The 8,321-nt window shown below is 39.5% G+C and overlaps 1 protein-coding gene across 3 annotated transcripts in view; it reads left to right on the top strand.

Annotated features, from left to right (window-relative positions):
* The first annotated feature begins 762 nt into the window (after window positions 1-762).
* The window catches only part of csnk1g1 (casein kinase 1, gamma 1), a 33,811-nt gene continuing 26,252 nt past the window's right edge, over window positions 763-8,321 (top strand). Inside the window, exon 1 of one of the 3 annotated variants that reach the window (XM_030718599.1) lies at window positions 763-1,076. The gene's annotated coding sequence lies outside the window, so the exon portion shown is untranslated. The remainder of the gene's footprint in view (window positions 1,077-8,321) is intronic. The other 2 variants (XM_030718608.1, XM_030718617.1) reach the window with 2 other exon arrangements.

Here is an 8,321-nt window from a genome sequence, read left to right as displayed (position 1 = left end):
TTCTGCATTGAAATTTGTGGCCAAAATGAAGGAAAAAAACAAAACACTAACATATTGTATATTTTTATTTTAGTTACTTTTGCAAGTATGTGATATATTTCAGTTTTCTTTTTTCAGGAGTCTACTTTTTATTTTAATTTCAGTTAAACTATTTTACACGTATAATTTTATTGATTTTAGTTTAGTTTGTAATTAACTTTAATAACCTTGGCTGAAACACAATAGGTCAGGATTCTGGGATGCAATCTGATATATAGGTGTGGCTTCAGACTGTGTGGACTGTTATTAGTAACATCAATCAGACGGATGGCAGTGTCTTAGTAAGGTGCTGAGCTACTACATGCCAACAGAGCAATGTTAATGTTTCTCGGATTATTTAAATCTTTATGAGCGATGAACACCAGTCTTCCAAAGGGTATTCCCCCCAGTTGGTGCTTTGATGATGATGATTGTGGTGATGGTGGAGAATATTCTATAACCTGTGTGGTTAACACAAACTTTGCCTCAGGTGTTTGATTACTATAAAGGCCACAGTATATGATTCAGATAATTTCAGTACTCTCAAACCATTGTTCCTCTTGACTAATGTCTGTGGTTCCTGCCATCTGTACCCCAGAAATAAGCCCTCTATCAAAGTCTTTTCCTCTGGGACGGTTAACCAGTTGTATCATTTTTACGCACACAGAAATCATGGGTTGCGCTATCATACTTGGAAACATTTGTATTTGTTCGGACGCCACTCATTTACTTCCGTTACTCCTTCGCTTCTGTACTTTTAATGGGCTCACCGCTAATTAGCCAGTCTCAGCGTGACCTGGAAGTACGCGTGGAGAAGCGGGCGGTGCCGTCTTTCTACATCCGGTATGTTCGACCCTCTCACGAGCAGCGAAGGCAGACGAAGAATGGATAGAGCCGCTAACGGCGCTCTGCTGGCTCTTCAAGCTTGAGACAACAGCAGCAACGAGCAGCGCGGAAAACCTCCCGTCACACTCGGGGTTTTCGTCTCTTTTTTTTTCTTTAGAGTTGCGAAAACAACAAGCTGCATCCCGGCCGTCTTAGATCTCCCCACAGCGAAGGTGAGCAGGAACTGTTTGCTGGCGACCAGCTAGCGAAGCAGCAGCATTTGGTTGGAGGCTTTTGGTTCTTGGCTAATATTTTCGCTGCTAACGGAGCTAATTTCCTTGTTGCACTCGGTCCAGCTGTCACCTAGCCATCAGTAGGTGTTAGCTAAGGCGTTGACACCAGGCGAAGAGAGGGAGGCTGCTGTGTTTGCTGCCCTTTAAACAACTCGGTTTTTATGATTAACATGCAAATGTCTATCTCGCGATTTTTCTCACAGTATATTTAGCCAGCCCAACCATCATCGTGGCTAAGTAATGTTTTGCTAACGCTAGCTTTATGGCTGATTAGTCTGTTTTAACGTTGGTAAGATGGTGCTTTTACTGAGCTGATGGTTAGTTTGCTTATCGCTCGATATGACCAGCACGAATGTTAGGACTGGGTTTGAAACGCTGGCATGCAGCGGCCACCTCGCTTCCTTGTTTTGATTCAACCTTAGGCCTGTTTGTAAAAGATCGATCAGCCTCAGCTGCCTCTGCCCAGCACTTCCTCACATAGAAAACCCACTGTCTTGACTGCTTGCTCCAAGGTGAGGGATGCTCCCAATAGAAAAGGTTGAACCCAGACCTCCCTCTCAGCCTGCTCGCCGTCGGGACAGTTGTACGTCTTGGAATTGAGCTTGTCTAGTTCTGCCTGATGCGCACGGTTGGGGTTAATATCAGTTTAATTATTTTTTTTTTTTTTTTTTACCTCTATGTGTAGCTGCAGTGTATATTTCTTTTTTGCCACCAGTCAAACTTTAATAGACATGGTCCGTCGTAAAGTGTATTTCCTTTCTCATTAGTATGAAACGAGTTATGATCAGTATTTTGCAATAAAATAACTGCGTGGCTGTGCTTTAAGAGAGCAGCGTAAACCAGTTCTGAAGGTCACATATTGAGACATTAGTAGCTGAACAATTGTCTAGTCTGGGGCCATGTGAGCACATGATCAATTATATAAAATAGTTTGTGTAGAGCTCAAACTTACTGTTTACACAACTTAAGACTGCCCACGTCTATGCAAAGTGTAAATATTTTTTAAACTTCCTCCTTGTATATTTAGAAACATGTAACATCAGTTCATATTGTGCAAATGATTATCCGAAAAAGACAGTAGCTGAATTTAAAAAATGATATACTGGTGCTGATCATGCAGGAATTTGGGTGATCATTCAGTCAAACATGAGGAAAAAATAGCCTGTTCTCATACATTTATTTATTTTTTAATGTGAATTTTCAGAGGAGGAAGAGTATAGATTATCAAAATTCCCTTCAGGCAGCAGCCTTTAGCTGGCACGGTCACAGTAGGAGTCTGCACTGTTGGCAGGCCCCCCTCTCAAGCTGATCTTTCCACTGAAGGTTAATTACTGCACTCAGAGCCTTTATGCTTCTGTAAAAATAGGAGAAAAAAAAGATGTCAACAGATTAGTCATTTTTAATAGATGCTAATCAGCTCAAAGCATCTTTCAGTTTTTCGTGGTATTTTGACAGGCACATTTACGCGCTGTAATCAAGGTCTTTTAAATAGATTTTCAATGCCTCCTTACTGTGGTACTGAAGGAAAAGTACTGGTGAATAGTGCGGGATGTAAAAACTGCCTATTAACCAATTACATGAACTTTTCTAAACTCTTGAAATATTTAGGTTTTGATTGCCAGCGATTGATAATCCAATGAACTCTCGTGCTTGCAGACAGATTTGTTTCTGAGTCTCTTCACATTTCAGCATTGCAGCAGCTTTGTGAAAACATGCCGTCATAATGCATTACTTGCATATTTCTACAAATGCTGCTTTCCTCCTTCATCACTTCTGCAGTGGAACTAGAAAATAAAATGGCCTATTGCACATTTTCAGCTCAGAGATTATGAGTGATGTGACAGATCCGTGACATCAGCAACAACAACTCAACTGTGCTGTGAGAGCATCTCCAGTAATATGACACATTTCCTGTTCACGCACAGTGAGCAGCATTCAGAATCATAAAGCTTTGGGATATCCTTGATATCCTCGTTGTGGGGAACGGCTTACTTGAACACAATAACTTTAATTATTCAAAATATGCAGTGGTTCAAGTGCATTAAATGGGTCATTTGTGTGGCTTGCATACAAACAACCCATTTCTGTTAGTGGATATATAGTGGCTGCATTTTTTTTTTTTTTTTTTACTTTTAAGTAAAAACAGAAGTGGCAGTTTTATCTGTACATTGGTGTATAAGAATCCAAAATATTTATGAGGGTTTATTTTTATTGAGTCTATTAATGTCATTGTTCAAATGAGCACATCATAAAACATCAGGCCATGTCATCACAAAGTCAATACCCTCATTAAAAGGGAAGCTACATTTACCACTAATCTGTTCCAGTTCAGGACAAACTAATTGTAGTATCTACTGGAACTGGGCCCATGGTCAAAAGATCATATTGCGATCATCAATCAGAGTCATAATTCTCGCCACATATTGAACTCACATGATCACACGATTAGCATCCAGTGTTCGCGCAGATGTTTATTCTGAAGGTTAAGATTGCAAGGTGCGCTTCGTATTGTCATTACTTTGACGCTTCTTTTGACGTTGTAGCTCTACTCATTGCGATCTTAAAGATTTAGGAAAGCCTACTGTTTTTCCTTTTTCTTGGCAGTCTCTGTAATGTGAATTAGTTTGGCATTTGCCCACTACCCCGCATGATGTACAGAAACACTAAGTGTCGTTAATGAATCCGTATTGTTGCGTAACTGCACAACGTCGAAGTGAAGTAACTGTGAAGTCGAAGGATAACTTGTTTGGGAAAATATATCTTTAAACATTATTTTGGTGACCAAAGTTTTGAATTTTTTTTTTTTTAATTGGATTTTAATGGCAACTATAACAAAACTTCTGAGAAAAATGATTTCTTGTTTTGCATTCATTTATACTAAGGAGTTTCCCCCACCCTTGTGCTTCAAATCAAGCACCCCCTTTCTTTTACAGCGGCCTGCTTTTGCCCCTAGCTGAAAGCTCACTCATTTAACTCCAGCTAAAATTACTAAAAGGGAGCTTTCTGTCATCTGGATCTAGCTATAGGAAGAAAAACCTCACAAGATTTCTAAAGGGGAACCTGTGTGTTGAAGTGTGCCTGTTCCCTTCGTCTCAGGATCAGTCAGGACCTTTACTATGAAGCAAGATTAGTGGCTTAGTGAAATAACTTTTTGGGTTCACCCTGAGTTTTCACGGTTTCCAAGGCAGTTCACTTCCTAACCTGCTCCTGTATTTGAGATAAGAGGTCAGCAGCTAAGAAGTCACCAGCTACTGTCCAGACAGTTCTCTGGAAAATGGTGTCACCATAAATGGAAGATACCTCAGACCTCCGTGTGCAGATAGTAAAGTTTTTAGTAAGCGTCTAAAGTCTTTGTTTTCAGTAGAGCTTCAGTAAGAACCTGCTTTTTACCTCTAGGCTGAAAGCAGTTTAAAAAAAGTTCTATATTCCCTTAATGTATGACCCTAAAGCAGGGCACTTATCTATACTTTTTATGCTTATATTAAATTAAGCTTACATTTGAATTATCTTTATTTTTGACTTGCTCTCAGACTGTTAAACAGCACCAATGCTGCAGCTGAAAGAATGAGGCTGAAATTGGCTTATGCACATCTAAACATTAATTTAATGAATAAGAGTTTGTCCTAGTCATTTTCTGACAAAAAATTTTTTTCTTTTTTATGATTTTGGGTTTTTTTTGGCCTAAATCATCAATCATCTTTTCAGTATTTGGTTCTTTTTTTGTGTGTTTTCTGAAAAACCTGAATATGTATTAAATAAATAGGGCTCCTGGGTGGCTTAGTGGTGAAGCCGGCCCCAACATACACATGTCGTGTTGTGGTGCGGGTTTGCATCCCGGCCAATTTGCCCACGTGTCTTCCTCTGTATCCTCCCCCCATTTCCTGTCTCTTTCCACTGTGGATAAAAGCCGCTGTGGCCAAAAATGCAAAAAAAAACACACACAAAAAAAATGAAAATTATTGTAAGAGGGTCTCGAATTGTAATCTGTCAGATTCTTCTGTCTTAGTGAAAGTGCTATAATACTGATAAGTGTGTTTACTTACACAGTCGGCATTTTTTACCAGTTTTCCTTTCTGTTTTTAAATTGGCTGAACTTAATTAATATAGTAGGCCTTTTCAGTCATTACTCAGCAAAATGCTGAATGCTCACATACGTTGATCTCCTATCGTGCAATCACACCACTGCTTTGGCTACATAGCTGTGTTGCTTTCAGCCGCACCACATGGCCAAATATTCCAATACAACAACCAACAATCTATAGATCTATGTTTGCGTGCTTATTCAGCATGATCAGCTGATTGCTGGTGGGGATTACCCGTTCAAAAAGGTTGCTGCAAGATGCACTGTACACAGTGATGTGCGAGCACAATTTTTCACTCTTGTCAAAATCCAGGACAGTTGAGGGGGTACGGCTACCTGGCTCAAATTAGCGTAGCTAATGTAAACCCTGGTCCATGCTGGATTAGCATGGCTTACAAAAGTAGATTGATAAGCATAAAATTATTATTTATCTGTGTTTCTGATTGGTCATATGCTGCAGACACCAGCACTCTCGCATGTATATGCTTGTATTTATATTGAGCACTTCTGGGTTTACTTATCTAGTTAACCACATTTGTGTGACCACTTAGCCTGATTGCTTATCTTGAGGTAAATTGGGATTTGTGGTACAAATATTTACACAAACTGACACAACCGTGAGTTTGTGTAGATATTTGGCTATGCAGAATGAATGATTTTGGTTATCCAACCTACTCGGGAGTGCTTGCAACTAGTCCTCCAAAAAAAAACAACAGCACATAGGCTCACGGTAATGATACTAAGTGTAGGTTGAATGCTGACTGTAAAGTGAGCTTGAATAGGGAAGGAGTCATAGCGGAGTTCACCATGAAGAGGGAGAAGCACAAAAATAATCATCAGACATCAAAGAAGCAGCATGAAAAACACAGACAGTGGCCACAATGGACAGTTTTCGTTGTTTTTAACACTTGGTTTCGCTCCCTTATGAAGAAGGTTTTTGTCTATTATGACTTTGGCCCTCTCTGTAGCAGGAGCTGAACTCAAGGACCAACAGCAGCGTGAACAAGTCCTCTGGTGACAGTAAATGTTACAGCATGTAGACAATACTCTTCAAAGTTGTGTGGATACCAACACGTAACCACACTGCACCATTAAGTGAAGCGAGATAAGGTAAATATAACCTAGTTATGTTGAACTTGCTTCTTAGTAGAGGGGCCCCTGTGTCCCTCACCGTACTCAGGTTTTATTTATTTATTTACCTTTGAACGAAGTCTTACATTCAAGGAAATGCAGTGCAACAAAACACGTTGCTAAATAGAGATAAAAAGAGCAGTCCACAAAAATGCTGATGTGAAAGTCATGGCAGTAAAACTTCTACACCTGAGTCACGTGCAGTTTTTTTTTCTTCTCCCTCCACTCTCTTTAACTTAAGAGATTTAAAAAAAAAAAAAAGTCACTGAAAACTTCTGTAGACCTACTTTTTCCTCCACAAAGAGAAGTGATCAGGAATCAACAAGGATATTGATAAAGAACCTAACCGAATTGACTACAGCGCTGCTGCCATTAAAATCTTATCAATATCTGTAATACACACCAGCATCGGCCGGCCAAGCAGCCGAGTACTCATTGTTGACAATAGGAGATCTTCACGTAGCCCACTCCTTCCGTCCACTATGAAACTCTTGTATGACATTGAAAATACATCCATAATATTACATGTGAGCTGTTGCTCAGCATGCCTCTCAACTTGCCAAATTAGGCCAAATGTTGCATTTGGGAATCAAGAATCAGTTCTCATTAAGACTGTTTCAGATTTGTCTGGTTTCTGTTAGTCACGCAGGTCTGAAAATATCTGTTCCTTTTATTAATCTCTGCCAAGAACCAGAATCTTCACATGAGAGATGAGACCTTAACTATTGCAGACAGGAGACTTTATTGGAGAACAAATTTGAAAAAGCACCACTAGCCTGTAGTATTTATTTTATTTATTTTAATTTGCAGTAATGACATCTTTGACTGCCGTCAAAAGTTCGTTCAGTACTCTGTAATGGGATTTGATTTTATAAAATCCTCTCCTGTCATCTATTTCTGAGAGTCACATTTACTTTTATAGGATGCCAGAAGGTGTGTTTCCTCAAACATAGCTTCATTTATCTGTAGACACGGTGCCTCCAGCGGGATAAAGGCTGGGGATTCCCATCCTTACATCATGACTAAAGAAGCCATTTATTCAGACCGCAGGTCTCCGCAGTAATTTATTCTCCACAGTTTCCCACAATCCAGTGGATTGTTTGACTTTGTTCTCCTCTTTATTGATTATGGGGTCCACTGAAATTCATGTACACAGACTGCATGTGCCCAGTAAAATACTAATTTTATGCAATTGCTTAAATATTTATTTTCCCTTATAAACACAGAGTAAAGAAAAGGATACCTCTGAAATGATGCAACCTACGTCTCTGCAGCTGTTTTTCTCCACTTAATGATAACACATCAATAAACAGTACAGTAAATAAACCAAACTACAGGCAGATTAGTACAGCATTTAGTGCTGTCCATCTTTGCTGTTAAAGGTTGAAGGTCTTTTTGTACTCTCGATGTAGTTTTGATGCCTTTTATATAGTATGAATTAGGTTTGTGCCCCCTTTGATGTTTCTCCATGGCAGTCGTCAGGTTAGGCATGTCAGGGCATGTTCACAAAAGAGGAGCTGTGGTGCAGTGCAGCTGGCCAAAATAAATTATACATTTATAAAACAGACTAGATTTTAGTTTTATCTCCAAAAATATAAAACTTGTTACGCTTATTCACTTTACACTGTGCACAAAGTGGGTCAGCACTTTGGATCAAATTCTATCCAAGTTTTGCACAATCGTGCTGCACGTTGGATTATCATCCGTATGTTCATCCATGTTTTAAAAAATAGAATTAAAAAAGTTCTTATTGGTAAATTTACGTAGATGTTGCATTTTCTGGAAATTAAGTTTTGAAAGCCGTCACTGGGCTGAGAATTTTACCGTTTGCTATCACAACCATTCGCTATCACCACAGTTAGGAAGCAGGCGCAGCTATTAGCACTAGCGGTCATCCAATAGCCGATAGCCAGCCCCCACCCCCACTCAGGTTGTCCGATCCTCCAATAGTGGCAGGCTGTGAATTTTTTCTG

The sequence above is a fragment of the Archocentrus centrarchus genome, chromosome 3 (assembly GCF_007364275.1).
Source record: "Archocentrus centrarchus isolate MPI-CPG fArcCen1 chromosome 3, fArcCen1, whole genome shotgun sequence".
NCBI classification, from domain to species: Eukaryota; Metazoa; Chordata; class Actinopteri; order Cichliformes; family Cichlidae; genus Archocentrus; species Archocentrus centrarchus.
Note: the sequence above shows the minus strand (reverse complement) of the source record. Positions and strands in the feature narration are given on the sequence as shown.